This window comes from Dryobates pubescens, chromosome Z (assembly GCF_014839835.1).
Source record: "Dryobates pubescens isolate bDryPub1 chromosome Z, bDryPub1.pri, whole genome shotgun sequence".
In the NCBI taxonomy this organism is placed as follows: Eukaryota; Metazoa; Chordata; class Aves; order Piciformes; family Picidae; genus Dryobates; species Dryobates pubescens.
In genome coordinates this window covers 42,755,548-42,772,748 of record NC_071657.1, presented here as the reverse complement: position 1 = coordinate 42,772,748, position 17,201 = coordinate 42,755,548, and positions in this window count along the sequence as shown.

Genomic DNA, 17,201 nt, shown 5'->3' with positions numbered 1-17,201 from the left:
GGTTTTATTTAATGTTTTTTGCAGGGGTTTTTATGATTAATAAAATTATTGATTTTTATTAATCACTCTGCTTATTGGTTATTAAAATATCCTTTTTATTGACCATAACAGGGTGGTGGAACACTGGAACAGGTTGCCCAGGAAGGTAATTGAGGCCCCATCCCTAGAGATATCCAAGGTCAGGCTCGACAAGCCTCTGAGCACCCTGATCTAGTGAACGGTGTACATGCTCACTGCAGCGGGGCTGGACTAGATGATGTTTGGAGGTCCCTTCCAACCCAAACTATTCTATGATACTATGGCATAAAACTGGCACATCTATTAAGAGACAAGTGCAGCCTCCCCTAGACCTCTAATATCTGAGGACCAGCTAGAATGCAAGGAGATTAATCTCTTACCAAATTTATCTGTCACTAAATGCAACAGGTGGTACAGTGCTGTCAAGTCGATTCTTTCTCCTTGTGTCTCAGTTTCATTCATTCCCTTACAATATAGGTTTTTAAAGTTGATGTCTGGTGTTTTTAGCTGGTACCTGCACAGCAACCAGCACAGCCAGGACCTTCTCTTTGCCTTGGGCTCCTACCTCTCTCCTAACAGAAGCACAGTGACCACAGCTGCACTGCTTCACCCAGCAAGATACTCGTGAGAAGCAACAGCCTGGGATGCAGCTGCATCTCTCCCTGAGAGGACTCTTGCAAGAAGCACAAGCTCACACAGTGGCTGTTATCTACAGCTGAGGTGAATGACCTGGTATCTTGGTTTTGTCTTTATGCGGTATTTGAAATCAACAGGGAATACTATTCTCCATTTGACAACACTCAAAAGAGTTCAGTACAAACTGTCCAGTTCAAGTTGTAATGGAGAAAACCAAGATTTTTTTAAAAAAGGCACTTTGGCAGCAACATGGAAACTAATACCCAAATGTATCAAACTTAGCCATGAATGCATTACACATCCTGTTTCTCAAGCATATTTTGTCACTTGCTCTGTTTACTGTGTATCTGCTTCATAAAAGAGCTTTGTCTATTATCGGGCATCACTGTTACAGAGGTTGTAACAACTCTTCTTTGTTCTTGGAAAAAAAATAAATACAAAATTAGTCTGATTTCCAGGGAAAATTATCCTTTAATCTCTAATTGCAAATAATCATGGAGTCATTGCACTGGACTACATAGCAGGAGAAAGAAGAATAACCAGAGTTTGTCTTCTTCCTTCTATCCCCTTCTGTGAGGCTGCCACAAAATGTCCTTGAAAAAATGTGTTTTACAGTGACATTAGGTAGAAGGCACCTTCCACATTGTGTGACTGAAAAGGCATGATACAAATTCAGCAGACAGATAGACTTGTAAGCTATTACTACTTAAATACATGGCTTGGCCAAACTGATTAAAAACAAACAAACAAACAAAAAAAAAATTAGTAAAACTTTCTCATGTGTGATGTAAAGCCAAAAGAGATCTGTTTAAAATAATCTATTTTGTTCCAGGTGATTGGAACATGATTTTTCACATGTATGGTTTTACTGAATGACACAAAGACACACAACAGTGCTTGTCAAAATTCAAAACTAGCACCAAATTCACATTCAGACATTTGAGTGACTTCTCTGATTTCCAACACTGCACCACTACCACTGGAAGTTCCTACAGTTTCTTCTGCAATCTTTCTCAGGATGAAGAACTTGTCACAAGAAAACTCTGTCTTGCCAGACTTGTTAAGTCTAGTTTCACATACATTTCACAGAATATATATTATATAGTCAACAAATCTGGCAGAGAGGAAAATTGACCTTACACTCATATCTAGGAGCTAAAAAAGCCCAACACAATGATAAATGTATTAATAGTAAAACATTTACATCAGATAACCTGACATGAAAATGTTACTTTGTAGGTTTTTTGTGTAGAGTACAGTTTGAACCTGGAGGCCATCAGTGATAGCAAAAGAAGCCTATTTAGCTGTTCCCTTGAAAAAATTATATGCTAATTTAACTCTTAAATACAAATATAACCATTTTAAAATAGGGTTACAAGATCTGATGCTTTAGTAGTACTGATCTGTTGTTGTAAATATACATAACATTTTGAAAATCAATAAATGTATGAGTCAAGAAATTCAGCACAAAAGTTCTGAGCAGCAGTCTTTGCTCTGATACATACTCTGCAACCTTCATCACTGAGTACACACACATTCCTAAAATACTCACGTATCCTCAAATCACAGATTACATTCCCAACATGAGTCATATCTTCTGCATGTGAAACAGCTACCCAAAAATGGGCTTACCTCAAACTCAATTCCTTTTAAACAAGCAAAAATCAAAGTCCTTTTTCTTAGCATCTAGATCTGTCATGCATTGAAAGTCCACTCTGTCTAGTGGCTTATCCTAGGAGAAAACTTCCATTGCCATGGGTTTGCAAAACCCATTCACCACGTATCATTGTAATAGAACCTGTGATGACAACGGGACTTGTTTGGTTTCCCACTCCAGGCTTTGCATAACTTATTTACTCTCTTCAATTAACTTCTGCCACTTCAAGTAAACTAAATGAAAGCTGTTGAATTGGAGAGGGGGACTCAAAACCAGCCTTGCACATTTCTGAACTGGCCCCCAAACCAGTCATGCATTTCCTAAGCTAGTAGCTAGCAACATTCCACAAAAGCATTTTTACAGTATTTTGAGCTTAAAAGGTTCCAATAACACAAATACAATCTTTGACCTTGAATGTTACAAAACCAGTCCGCAAACCTGGAGGAATTCATGTCCCCTCTGAAGGGTCTAACCTTAAGCTTCTAACACAAGGACTAAACCCAGTTGTAAATGTTTTTGGGGATCAGGACCTGAGTGCTTTTTTTTCCTGTTCTTCTCCATCTGTAAGTTGGTCATTGGTACATTTGTGCATCATTCCTCCTTGAAGTGCTGTAATGCTGCTCCTCCTGGTACAAGTTTGCTACTTATTCAAATGACAGATCAAAATATAAGTTTGTTTTCTGGGAAAAAAGAAGGTATCACTCAAATCTGTGTGCTATCATTAAGGCTAAGGATTTTAGGCTAAAGCTCAGGCCTAAGGATGACTGTCAGGAATGGATACCAAAGCCGGAATAGTTCTGACTAAGCAGTAGTAATGAAGATTATTGGACTGTTCTGACTAGCTAATTACATCACAAGCTTTTATGAAGTAATTAAGTATAATCTCTCAAAACCCACATATACAGAGAGAAATATGCAGCTCTTTTATATTTATATGTAAAATATATATGTGCATATATATATATACATGTATATGAGTACATGTTTAATATCTCAATACACTTTTTGTGGCTCCAATGCATACACTCCCTATTACAGAAGTTAAATTTCTTAGTGTTAGGGCTTGGGGAAATTTGTTTCTTTGGTTCCTCCAAACAAAACTCAATGCGGAGTAGGAATTTCCACTATAATTGATGGAATCACTGGATTCACATCAGGAGGGAGGCAGGAGATGACACAGCAGAGCTATGCTAGGGAAGAAACGACATGGCACTCTCATTTTTAAATAGCATTAAAGGAGACCACACTGTGCCCTCCCCCAGGATTCCCAGTGTCTGAGTTCACCCTAATCATAGTGCCTCACTCGGGGACTGCTGACAATATACAGCTGCTTCCTCCCCAGACACAAATTAAAGGCTCATTTTTATAAAAGAAAAGGAGTAGGACCTTTTCATTATTTTACATCTGTAGACATACATATAGAAACAGGAAGCAAGAGCAGGCATTGATCATCTCCCCTTTTCTGCAACTCTCACCTCTGTCTGGTTATCTTTTATTTATGCTGTAATATACGGATGGTAGTACACAAAGCCCTCTACCTGCTTCACCAATCTAGAGAGCATTAGCTGTCATCTCGATGAGGGTGACTAACTTCAAGTCATTGCCTATTCTACAAGCTCTCTTCCAACAAGGCAAAGAACAACAGAACCACTGAGGTAGGTTCTCAGCCCTGCCCTTCCAATGGCTTTGCTATTGGAAACAGGAACAGCTTGTTGTAAGCCATCATTATCAACTGAGCTGATAATTCCCTCTGCCTTGTAAAATAACCTTAGTTTGTGGTAGACACTGGGCCTACTCTCTTTTTCTGTCAGTTTAGTAATGCACAGTCCCAAAGACAACTGAAAATAGATCCACAGTTGTATGTGCACAGAAGGCCATCAGCAGACAAGTAAAGAAATGTGCCATCTCCTGGTCCAGATGTGTAAGCAACCTCTCTGACAAAACAAAAAATTCTTTGTAAATGACAGGAACATACCAAAACAACTGTTTTGCAAGGGCATAACCCTGTTTTTAAAAGCTACAAAGAAGCAAATACATGCAGCTAGAGAGCAAGTCATGGGAGAAAAAAAAAAAAGGTCACTCCTAATGACAGAAAAAGAGAGCTCTGTATCAGAGTAAAGCTGAACTTCTGGGAGAGCAGTGGCTCCAAACGCAATGTTACCACAGTCACAATAACAAGAGACACATGCCACAGTTTTAGAATGAAAATCACAGCTTGTTTTACAAAGTGGTGTAAAAAGTTGGAAAAAAAACAACCCCTGCACTCTTAGTCTGCATGCCAAGTCTGCACCTCTGTTGCACACAGTGTCTTGCTCTGAAGTGCATGGAAAACCAGGAAGCTTTCATAAAAGCCAGGAAACTGTGTTAGGAGCCAGTCAAGTAAAATTAATGAGCAAACACTGAAAAGATAGGTGTGTCTTAAACCCTGATTTTTTGTCCAGGACTTATATTCAACACTGCCTACTACTAGAACCCCAAATTTATAGCCCAAAGGCCAGTATGTTTCATCACAAAGAATTACCCAGTGTTCAGATTCATTCCGAATAGGAAGGCATGCATAAGATAGGGGGAAAAAAGACAGTCCCAGCTCACTTCACCGTACCTCCAGCCCCTCTTTCCCCCATACCCTGTAATCTACATGCTCAGTCAGATCACTGACCCAGTCTGGTAGAATAACAACCCAGAAAAGCCCATTTTTCAGACAGATCAACTCCCTGATCCAAACCAGCCACACAGCTAAAAGAGGAGTTGGTGCACATTTGGAGGATGGAGAACAAGGATGGATGGGGCTTTTTGTCCAGGATGTAGCTCACATTCAAGTGATCACTAGCACAAAACCCCAAAGTAACCTCCTGGAGCACTGTGCTTCTGGAGTACCAGCAAACTTGACCCATACACCTCCCTGTACCTCAGGGCATGGTAATCGTCCATAATCCTGATCCACACACTACAAAACATAGTTTAGCTCAGTTTCACAGAAAGGATGTGACCCGGGGTTACTTTTGGATGAGTCTTGCATGGCACAGCGCTGGAGGGCTGTGGATAAGGCAAAATGCATAAGGCTGTGAAAGGGATGCATTAATTCATAAGAAGTAGGGGCCAGTGCAGCGCTAGGCACCAGCAGGTGAGAAAACCCAAAAGGCAGGACAGTTGGAATATAAAAGACAAAAAGCAGAGGGAGAAGAGTATTGATGGGATATGGGACAGGTCAAGGCAAGACAGATGTAGCCTAACACTGGACTGGGAGTTAGTCCGCTTGTCTTACAGGTAAGGAATGTGTGAGGCAGGGCCAACATGCATCCCCCACCCGTTCATAGCCATACAACCTGTAGCAAGCCCCCAGTGTTGTAACTCACTCTGGTGTGGCTCCTCTCTGCCTACTGTCCTCCCAATTCACAAGGTGCTTCAGCTTCCAGCACACTGTTGGAGACTAGCTGGCAAATGGCACAAAGACCACAAATGTTCATGTTCACCCCTTTTTGGACCATGGCCTGGAGCAAATGCTATGTGGGAGGGTGCTCTCACACTTACTAATGCATGTGCCAAGAGGCAGCCTGCACTACTTTTAAAGGGGGACACAGTATAACCATCCTCACAGTAGACAGAGAATGAACTCCAAAGTGAGAGTGGTGGTGGAATTTTCTGCAAGTTGTTGCATTTGAGAAGCAAGAGGTCTAACCTACATGGAGTAACAGAATAATAAAACAACACAAAAAGCATCTTTGCTCAGTGGGGTTGAACTCCATGACACGTCATTTAGCTGTTGAACAGGCTACAGAAGATATTCTTAAAGGACTTGATGAGGTGCTTAATAGACTGGAAAGCACCATCATCACAATTATGCAAATCCCAGTTTGCTACCAAAAAAACCCCACATGCAGATGGCATTCAATCAGCACTGAGAAATAACATAGAAATCAGTTAAACTGGACTAGGCGTTCAGATTAGCTACTGTGAAAAATACATACATAGAGTGAGATGATTAACCCTATAAAATCCATAATAAATCGATTTAAAGAGCAGCAGGACAGTGTAGGTTTGCATGAAATATAGGAAATTTTACAAAAGAGCTACCAAAATCTCTGGAGATTCCTGATTCATTTTGATCCAAGTTTGGCACAGAATTGATTGCACTAAACAAGAAAAATGCCTGTGTGCTGCTAATCTAGGCACTACTTTTAAGGAAGCGTTTACTGAGACAACCCATAGAACTGTTGTGCCAAGGCATATGCCTCTGATGCCAAGGCACTCATGCTCCCAAGCCTGCTGACGTGTTTACTCACTGCAGGCCAGAACCCTCTTGATTTAAAATTGGAAAAAAAAAGAAAAAAAAAGCTTTTGGGGATGCAGTGCTCATCAACCCTTTGGCCTTTCTTTTCTCATGTGGGAAGGGAACTGAAATATAATGTCCAAGGAAGCAGGGGAGAGTAAAGGAAAAGTATTTGTTTAACAATGGCAGTCAAGCAAAGACACAACAGTGCCACAACCCTATTTCTGTAAAAGCAGGTTTACTGTCTTTTTATCCATGTTTTCTCAAGGCATATTTACTTAAGGATGCTGATTGCCTTGCAGTTTTTTGTTTACTTTTTCCACTAAAAATAAAATTTAAAAAAAAAAAAAGGGGGGGGGGGAGGGGGCGGGGAGCGGGAGCGACACCCTGCCCTTTAAAAATAATCCCTGTTCTTCGCCTCTCCAGCTTTTCCTACCCTCTTGTGTCTTTCCCAGCTCCCCGAGGTATATCTGCGTGCTCCGCTAGCAGGGCGGGGGTTGGGGAGGGTCATTCCCAGTTCAGGGGCGGGCAGGGAACGTTCTGTACTCGACGCGGCGGGCGCGGCGTTGTAAAGCACCATCAACAACACGATCCCTGCAGGAGCAGCAGGAAGCAGAGCGATTGTGTTTGAGGGGCCCACAGCGGGCCCGCCTTGGAGCAGGGGTACCTATGGCCCTTGTCCCACACATAGGGGACTTGGCCCGGCTTAACGCCGTCTCCCTTTTTTGTCCACCTACGATATGAACACTGAGGTTTCCTCCCGTCACTTTCAAATAAGTGAGGAAGGCCCTTCCATCTCCACCTCCACCCCCTACCCATTTTAATGATAGCAAAAGGAAACTGCCTTTCCCAGTTCGCTGTTCCCTCAAAGGCAGATCGGCCAGGGAGTGGAGAAAGTGCTTGTGGGCGCTCACCAGCACCTGAACTCGGGGACTGCTGCCTGCATCTGTCGCTGGCTTTATCTGACTTTCCTCAGAGCGAAGTGAAAATGAACAGAAAACATCTCCCCACCCTAGAGCTGCAGGTTTTGCTGCAGCAAATGAACCCTTGCTACGTATTTTGTGGCGCTGTTACGAAAAATTCTCTCTACTTAGAAGTTCCTGTTCACAAGGGAGACAGAGGAGTTTAGTAAAACTATTCGAATAAAGGGAGAGTCCACAGGATAATTCCTGGTGGGGGTCTCTAAAATTGCTGGGAGATGCATTTCCCCTGTTATGCTAAATTCCTAGCTGCAAATTTCCCATTCATTTTCCTATTGGTTAAGGTACTCAGGATTTACAGTCTTTCCTGAAATGCCTACTACATGTCCCCCTTCATATGCAACCCCTCTACTACATACATTGTATGTTCATTTAAATTAGGTTCTTCACGACTCTGGGTGGAGAAGTTAATATTGAGTAGTTTATTAAGTCTGCGCTCTGGTCTGAAAGAGTTTAGGCTGTGTTCGGTGTCACTTCACCCTCTGACAGCCTCCTGCTGATTTACTGTGATTTGTAAGACAAGGGTATCTTGCAGATGTCCCATTGTTGTTCATGCACATAGATAAAGAGAACTGTCTGGTTCCCCCCTCCCTTTACCTACCTCCTTCAAACAACTATTCTTTTCTAAAGACACTGATTATTTTTAATCCCATCAATCCCTCCACTTCTTATTTTAATAATTGTCCTTATAAAATTCATTCAACATTAACATTTTTTTTTCTTCTGGCTTATTTATGATTTTGGTCTCATTTGCAGATACATAATACTTTGTTATAGCCTTTTCTGGGTCACTTAGTGTGGCTACTACCTGCATCTTGTCTAACTGCACAATGAATGAGCCATACAAAACAGGGTATCATAGAGTTGCACACAAAGAGAAGAACAACACTTGTTTGACCCATGGCCCACCAGGCAACCAAGAGAACATGTCCCATTCCAATCCTTTCCAGGTTTGGACTGGTACATGAGCTATTTTCCTGATGTTGGTGGCTATATTTATTGTTGCCTCTCCATTGTCATCAATCTTTAGACAATAATCGGATATATTAAACTTTCCGCATAGGCCTCCTTCCTCAACTAATAGATAATAGAAACCCAGATGCATAAGCTTGCAGAGTTCACCACACTATGTCCTTCAAAACATAAATGTACCTACACCTTTAGTATAGTCATACCTTATTCTTGGAAGAATGAAACACGAGGAGAAAGGGCAGCCTGGACTGTCAGAGCTGTGGGAAGAGAAGGCACAAACAGAATATGTTCCAGTAACCATTACCTGCTTGGGCAGATTGTGGGATTAGGGATTGGAAGGTTTTTGAGGACCCAAGAAATGAATCATTTCCTTGTATTTCTCTTCTCACATAGTACAAAACTATGCTTTTTTGTGTGTATTTTGATTAAAATACATTTTTCACTTCAAAATTATGGAATAAGATGATTAGGTAATAAAGAAAATGTCTTCTTACAGAAATAATTCAGGACCTGCTGATGTTAAAAGTTTTGGGCAAATTTAAAACTGGAAAAGCACTTTACCAGCACCGTAACAAGAGGACACAGTCTCAAGCTGCACCAGGGGAGGTTTAGGCTAGATGTTAGGAAGAAGTTCTTCATAGAAAGAGTGATTGGCCATTGGAATGTGCTGCCCAGGGAGGTGGTGGAGTCACCATCACTGGAGGTGTTTAGGAAGAGACTGGATGGGGTGCTTGGTGCCATGGTTTGGTTGATTAGATAGTGTTGGATGACAGGCTAGACTCAATGATCTCAGAGGTCTCTTCCAACCTGGTTAATTTAATTCTCTATTCTATATTCTATTCTATTCTATTCTATTCTATTCTATTCTATTCTATTCTATTCCATTCCATCCTATCCTATCCTATTCTATCCTATTCTATTCTATATAGTCTAGAGCGAGTCGATTTTGGTATATTCCCCCCTGCATCTGAGTTTGTTGTCTTACTGATAATACCAGGCCCAAGGCAGCCTCATTGCTTTTGAGTTTCACCACAGCCTGCAATCAAATTATTCTGTTCAGCATATATTGGGGTTCGATATCCCCAACTACGATCTTGAACCCAGGTTGCGGGTTCATAGTTTCTATAATCCTTTGAGGTGGCCACTCATCATCACCCCACCTTTGAGCACCTCCCACTTCAAAAGATCTTTTCTCTCTCTCCATGTCTTCAAAACCAGGGATCCCCTATTCATTGCCCTTCTTAAGAGGTAACAAGAAAAATCCCAGCTGGATAATCCCCAGTGTGCAGCTACTCCCCTAATTTGCTGGTAGTTCTGGGTAAGCTGTTCATCCACACATCCAAAATTATCTGTCTGGGGCTTTCCATCAATTTTTAGATGTAATATCTATATTTTCCCAGATTTTTGAGATACTTGGTATTCCCTGAAATGGATTTGTCCCTTGTACAATTGAATATGTCACTTTCAGTAGTGTTCATACAATTTTTGGCATTCTCTCTAGACCGGTACCATACAGGATCCTCAGGCCACCATGCAGTGTGGGTGCCATCATGTACTAATGTCCATTCACAGGGGTTTTCTCCTACCAATTTATTAAAAGAGCTCCTCTTTCACTCTAGGCATTCTGCTCCTATAGTGTCTGATGTCAGTGCCCATTCCCAAGGTCTTTCATTTTTACCTGAAATGGCTGAGTGATTCCATTTAATTATTTGGTAAGGATCTAAGTTGGTTTCTTTCCATGGCCATTCTTCACTCATTAGGAGACCACCATAGACCCAGCAATTAGTTACATTCAAGTTTTCTGCCACTTTTTCGGCTAGATCTATAAATAAATTCTTGCCTACAAAAGGGAGTCCCACTCCTTTTGTAACTTTTCCTTCAGTTCTTTATATGATAGACTCACCTCATTCATAGTTGATGGTTGAGATACACAGGCTTTTAAGGCTTTTGTTGTATTCTGTATTAATTGTTCTTTGGCTTGATCCTGAAGCTCTCCATTATCATTAAGGCCCCACTGTCCTAACTTACTGAAGCAGACCCAGGGTTCCCCTTTTGGACATACCTGGCCTCTTGCTACCTCCTATACCTAGATTTTGCGCCATCCAATTGGTCTGCCCTAGTTCAGTACACTCCTTAGGGTATCGATAGCACCTTGAGTTAATGTGGGCGTGGTAGACAAAGCTATAGTGTCTATTCCTTCCAATTTTAACATTGATAACACTGTATACAAGGAATGGCTTTGATGACTGTAACAAAAGTCATTATAGGCCATAATAACTGACCTCCAGCCCAAACCATCTTGTGTCAAGGTCTGGTATAGTATATATTTCCACCACTCAACGCCTATTGGGTTGCAGCCAATAGCAGAAAAAATTTCTTCTTGGTGGCAAACACAATGATTAACCCAGTCTTGCCCTTGACTAGATAGGTAACAGATGTCAGTCCTTCCTTTCGCCCATCCTATGTCTTTACTATCTTATGCTTCCTGCATCAAATGTGCTCAACAGGTGTATTAAAATACTTCTATATCAAGAAGGCAGTAACAGTCTGATTGCTATCCTCAGCCCACCAGTTACTAGAAGATCTAAAGGAGGAAGGTTCTTTAATCCTCCTGACCCTGACCTGTGAATCACTGGTCTGATCCACGTTTCCAAAGAGTTAACCTCAGCTTCTCATCTTTTTCCTCCAGCTCAGAAGTCCAGTTGTCTGGGGCCTTGGAGGTCGTGATTTGTGTGTGATGAGTCCACCTGTGCTCAGCTGTTTGGACTGCTGTTTCTGTAGTTAACAGCACTTGGTATGGTACACACCACTTTGTCACCTATGGTGCTTCCTTACATCCTTTAATTAGGACCCAATCTCCTGGCTGGATGTTATGAACAGCAAAATCTAAAGGTAGGCTCTGTGCAAGCTGAGCTTCCTGTTGGAGAGATTTCACATGAGACAGTATCCTGGACACATAATGGCTTAAATACACATCACTTATTTCCACTTCTCCACTGGGCCCAGAGTTTGCAGGATAAGGTAATCCGAACATTACTTCAAAGGCAGATAGCTGTATATCCCCTCTGGGTCTGGCTCGTATTCGAGCCAAAGCTAATGGTAGAAGCCATATCCATTGCATTTTTGTTTCTAAAACTAGCTTCAAAAGGTAGTTCTTAATTTCCCCATTCCTTTCTTCTACCCAGCCTCCACTATTCCATACCTGGAAATTATTTGTTCCAGAAATGCTTTAATAGCTGTTCCAGTGGTTCCTGAAGCAACTGGAAAAGCTTCTGTCCACCCTGTTAATTCAGCATACTATTACCAAAGATATTTAAACCTTTAAACCTTCCCACTTGAGGGATTTCAGTAAAGTCCACCTGACACCATTGGAACAGGCTTACAGCCCAGGATTGCCCTCCCAAGGCAACTTCCCTTGTAACCTGGTTATTAATCTTGGCACAAACCAAGCAGCCTTCAATAGCTCTTTCTGCTAGCCCAAGAAGACCCAAAGCAGCATACACCTTGAGGAAGGCTTCTGCCACCAATCCTCGAGAGCTCTAGTGGCTCCCTTAATTGATTTGCTTCAATATTTGTAGAGCCAAAGCCTTTGACACAGGTTGTTTACCGCTTATCTCTTCCTTCTTTCACACATTATTTACCAATTATCCCCTTTCTTCTGCCCCACTATCTTTAATTATTTCGAATTCTTCTGGCAGAAAAGACACTTCATTCAGTGGCTGAACCAGTGGGAGCAAAGGGAGGGTCTTAGATGCCTCTGACAGAAGTGCTGCTTGCCAAGCTTCTTCACCCGTAAATCGATTCCCTATTGTCCCTTCTGAGTATCCTGCCTGATGCCGTGTGATATCTTATTGCCACTGCCTCTGGCAAATTCACCTTCAATAGGTGAATAATTAAATCCTCATGAGGTAATTTTTTTCCCCTTCAAGTCAATAATCCTCTTTCCTCCCACAGTTTCCCAAATGCATGAGCCACCTCACATGCATATTTTGAATCTGTAAATATGTTTATATGTTTACTCTTCTTCCTTAATACAATTCACAGGCTCCAATTAATGCATACAATTCTGCTGTCTGTGTTGACCACATGGAGGGTAACTTCCCTCCCTCTTGCAGCTCCCTTCCCTTTATTATAGCATACCCTGTAACCCTTCTGCCTTCTTTCACTCTAGAATACATAGAATACATAGAATAAACCAGGTTGGAAGAGACCTTCAAGATCATCACGTCCAACCCCTCAACCAATCCAACACACCTAAACAACTAAACCATGGCACCAAGCACCCTATCAAGTCTCCTCTTGAACACCTCCAATGATGGTGACTCCACCACCTCCCATTCCAATGGGCAGCCCATTCCAATGGGCAATCACTCTCTCTGTATAGAACTTCTTCCTAACATCCAACCTAAACCTCCCCTGGTGCAGCCTGAGACTGTGTCCTCTTGTTCTGGTACTGGTTTTTTTTTTGTTTTTGTTTTTGTTTTCACTGATACGCTGCACCATGGTCATTACTCGGACCAAGGGTAGAAAAACAGCATCTACCCAGACAGACTTGTTTCTCCAGCATGCTGGAGTCCAGGCTGCCAGCTGCAGAGAGTGCTTCAGCCTGGCAGTTGGAATAGAGGGAGAGGGAGAGGGAGGGGACACCTGTGTCAGGTGTGAGCAGGTGAACTTTCTCCTCAGCCTGGTGGCTGAGCTGAAGGATGAAGTGGCCGAGCTGAAGGAGGAGGTGACTAGGCTGAGGTCAATAAGGGAAAGCGAAAGGGAGTTAGATTTGTGGGAGAAGGCTCTGCAGATCTCCCCTGCTGAGGGACTGTGGTGAAGGCACATTGTGCCGAGACATTGAATCTTGCCCCAGCATGTGGGCAAGCTCCCCCTCCCTCAGGAGGAAGACAAAAGCCAGGCTAGCACGCTGCTGGTGCATGCTGTGCTCGTGCATTCTCCAAATATGGAAGAATTCTAGCTTCATGCTTTCCCATAGGCTGAAGCCAGTTGTTTATGAGAATGCCCATTGGTCAAACCCAGCCTCGAGATCTTCTATAAGTATTACCCCAGTGAGTAAACAAGTGCTCTTTTCCTGCCTTCCTGCCTTCCTCCTCCATTTCTGTCTCTGTGCTAGCTCGAGAGTTAAGTCCGAGCCACTGCCTCTGCAACTGAGTTTATTGTTTAGCTTCTGTTACATACATGCACGCATATCAAGGCATCTGCATGTGAGAAGCGACTGGAGGAATTATTTCCATAGAGGAAGGATACCACGCTAAGCTGAGAAGCTAGCGTCACAGCCAGTCACACGACCGGGAGAGGAACCCCCCGCCCGTCGCTACTGCATGGACTGGATCAACCCCCGAGGGTAAGATCTGCCTAATTATCGGGGAGAAGGGACTTGACCGTGCCAGGTCCCCGCGTAATTGCTTAACCCCACTATAGTGGAGAGAAGAGCACCACGTGCCGCTCCGAGCCCTGTTAACTCCAGGGATTACTCAGCAGCATTCGTGCTTACACTGCACTGAACTCCCCCCCGGACCGCTCCGGGTATCCTGCTGTTGCTTTGAGCCCAGCAGACGAGAAGCTTCTGCCTAAGAGAACTTGCCGAGCCGGGGCCGCCCCTGCAGATCCGCGTACCGCCGCGTCCCCCAGGCAAGTCTGCCAGCGATCGCCGTCCCGCCGTGTGGTGCGGATCAACTCTGAGGACCAGCTCGTCTCCGGACCAGCCCTACCAGCCCGTCCTCTCGTGCAAGCCAGCTCTGCGAGACCCCAGTCTCGAACCGGCGGCACACAGGACAGAGCTCCGTCTGAGCTCGACCCGAAGCCGCGCACGTCCCGTCGAGTCGCCATCTAGTGGCCAAGCGGCGGAACTGCACCCTTCTTGCATATAAATACAGAAATAGCTTGTAATTAGCTCAAATAAGTTCTAATCATAATACTAAGCCAGTTATGGGATATATTTCACGAACGTGCACTAGAACATGTATATAAGTTGGTGATTCATCGGTTATTGACAATTTTATAATAATAATAAACAATTTTCATAAATCATAAGTCATAAGTAATAAAGCAATAACCTCCCTCTTCACCACAATAATGGCGCAGCGAGCAGGGTGTACAGCTGTGAAATATTTCCATAATTTGGGATACAAAATTACAGCCCCAGATTTGGAATGGGCGAAATTAAATTGCAAAAATATAGATGGCATTTTCGCAAAGCTAAGCGAACCCAGCAGCGAACACGCTGTCCTGATGGCATCTTGTATTGTACAGATGCAGAAGGAAATAAAATTCTTTGACCAAAAGGTTTCCCAATTGGAAAGGGAATTGGCAAAGTCAGAGGCACAAAGCCAGAGACTGCATGATTTATTTGAGCTGCACATAAAAGAGACCATGTCTGTCTTTAAGTCTCAATGGCAATCACGTGCTACCTATGAAGTAGCCAGGGCATATGACCCACGAGAGCTAGGCTCTCCTATACTGTCTGTTCCGGCTGACAAGCAGAAACCAGCTGACTTCGATTCAGCAGCTGCTCAGCATCAGCATGTGAGCGATGTTAGCTCACCCACTCCGGACAGATCAGCAGTTATTGCCCTGGTGCAGCAAGCCAAGTCAGGCTCCACATCACTGGATGATAACAATGAAGCCACCAGCTTCAACCAGCAATGAATCCCCAGGAAGCGGGTGAGATTCAGCACAGCATCGTTGAATGACTCTCAAGCTGTCAGAGGACCAGGTTTCCCACAGCATAGCAGACCGAGAGGTAACCGGGGAATAGACGCTCCTGCAATAAAGCAGCCAAGTCAACTCAACAGCTTGCAGAGCATCCCAATAAGAGAGGTTACTATGATTCCAGAGGCACACAGAGTACCACATCAGACGCAGATTCTGGATGTGAGTCTAGCCCACGGCATCACCACAAACGGCGGAAAAGCCAAGCTGCCACAGAAGCCAATGAAGCTAAACCCCGCAGCATCCTGAAAGTAAAGCTGCAGGAAAAGATCTCCGAAAGGGATAGTTCCAGAAGGGACCACAAACCCAGCAAGGAGAGACATCAGCAAAAGGCATATACTGCTAACCATAAAGCTACACCACATCCCCACAGAAGGGAAGAGCAATTCTTCCAAGCATCTTCTGCCAACCCGCGCAGATACAAACACTGCACTGGAAGACAACGCTCACGAGATCCCTGTAACTCCAGTAGAGGGAAAGAAAAGATGGACAGTGACAGGAAGCGCTTTAATTCGCAAGATTCACCTGATTCACTAGATCCATGGTGTGAGCTACTCATCGATATGGAAATGCCCAAGGACTCTGTATTGTCCTTGAAGCCGAAGTTCAGAAAGAAAATGGTGAAGACTGTGGTTGCTAGCCTGATACAAGCATCAAAGGAAAAGGATTCTTTCTTCTCCCAACACTGAGAAATTCCTGTCATAGTGACAGAGCCCATCCTATCAAGGGGGTGGGAGATTGACAAACTCCGCAGACACTTTGTTTCAGTGTCACATGGGAGTCAAACCCCATCACTCAGTCAAGGGGGTGGTGGAAGACAGTCGAGAGTACTAATACTGATTTTTTGGGGAACACACATTTGTTCCATTCTGCTAAGGCAGCATGCTCTGTTAAGAGTACAGTTCAAAGTTTATATACTGTTCATAAAGTGCTAAAGTATTGTAAGTCACTATGTTTGAATGTGTAACCTACCTAGCAGGTGTGAGATGACTTAACCTGTATGGGATAAACCTCGTTAAGGGTAATGTATGCTCGAGGCTTATTATATGCCCATGGGCAAGGGGGTGGTAATGTGGTGAAGGCACATTGTGCCGAGACATTGAATCTTGCCCCAGCATGTGGGCAAGCTCCCCCTCCCTCAGGAGGAAGACAAAAGCCAGGCTAGCACGCTGCTGGTGCATGCTGTGCTCGTGCATTCTCCAAATATGGAAGAATTCTAGCTTCATGCTTTCCCATAGGCTGAAGCCAGTTGTTTATGAGAATGCCCATTGGTCAAACCCAGCCTCGAGATCTTCTATAAGTATTACCCCAGTGAGTAAACAAGTGCTCTTTTCCTGCCTTCCTGCCTTCCTCCTCCATTTCTGTCTCTGTGCTAGCTCGAGAGTTAAGTCCGAGCCACTGCCTCTGCAACTGAGTTTATTGTTTAGCTTCTGTTACATACATGCACGCATATCAAGGCATCTGCATGTGAGAAGCGACTGGAGGAATTATTTCCATAGAGGAAGGATACCACGCTAAGCTGAGAAGCTAGCGTCACAGCCAGTCACACGACCGGGAGAGGAACCCCCCGCCCGTCGCTACTGCATGGACTGGATCAACCCCCGAGGGTAAGATCTGCCTAATTATCGGGGAGAAGGGACTTGACCGTGCCAGGTCCCCACGTAATTGCTTAACCCCACTATAGTGGAGAGAAGAGCACCACGTGCCGCTCCGAGCCCTGTTAACTCCAGGGATTACTCAGCAGCATTCGTGCTTACACTGCACTGAACTCCCCCCCGGACCGCTCCGGGTATCCTGCTGTTGCTTTGAGCCCAGCAGACGAGAAGCTTCTGCCTAAGAGAACTTGCCGAGCCGGGGCCGCCCCTGCAGATCCGCGTACCGCCGCGTCCCCCAGGCAAGTCTGCCAGCGATCGCCGTCCCGCCGTGTGGTGCGGATCAACTCTGAGGACCA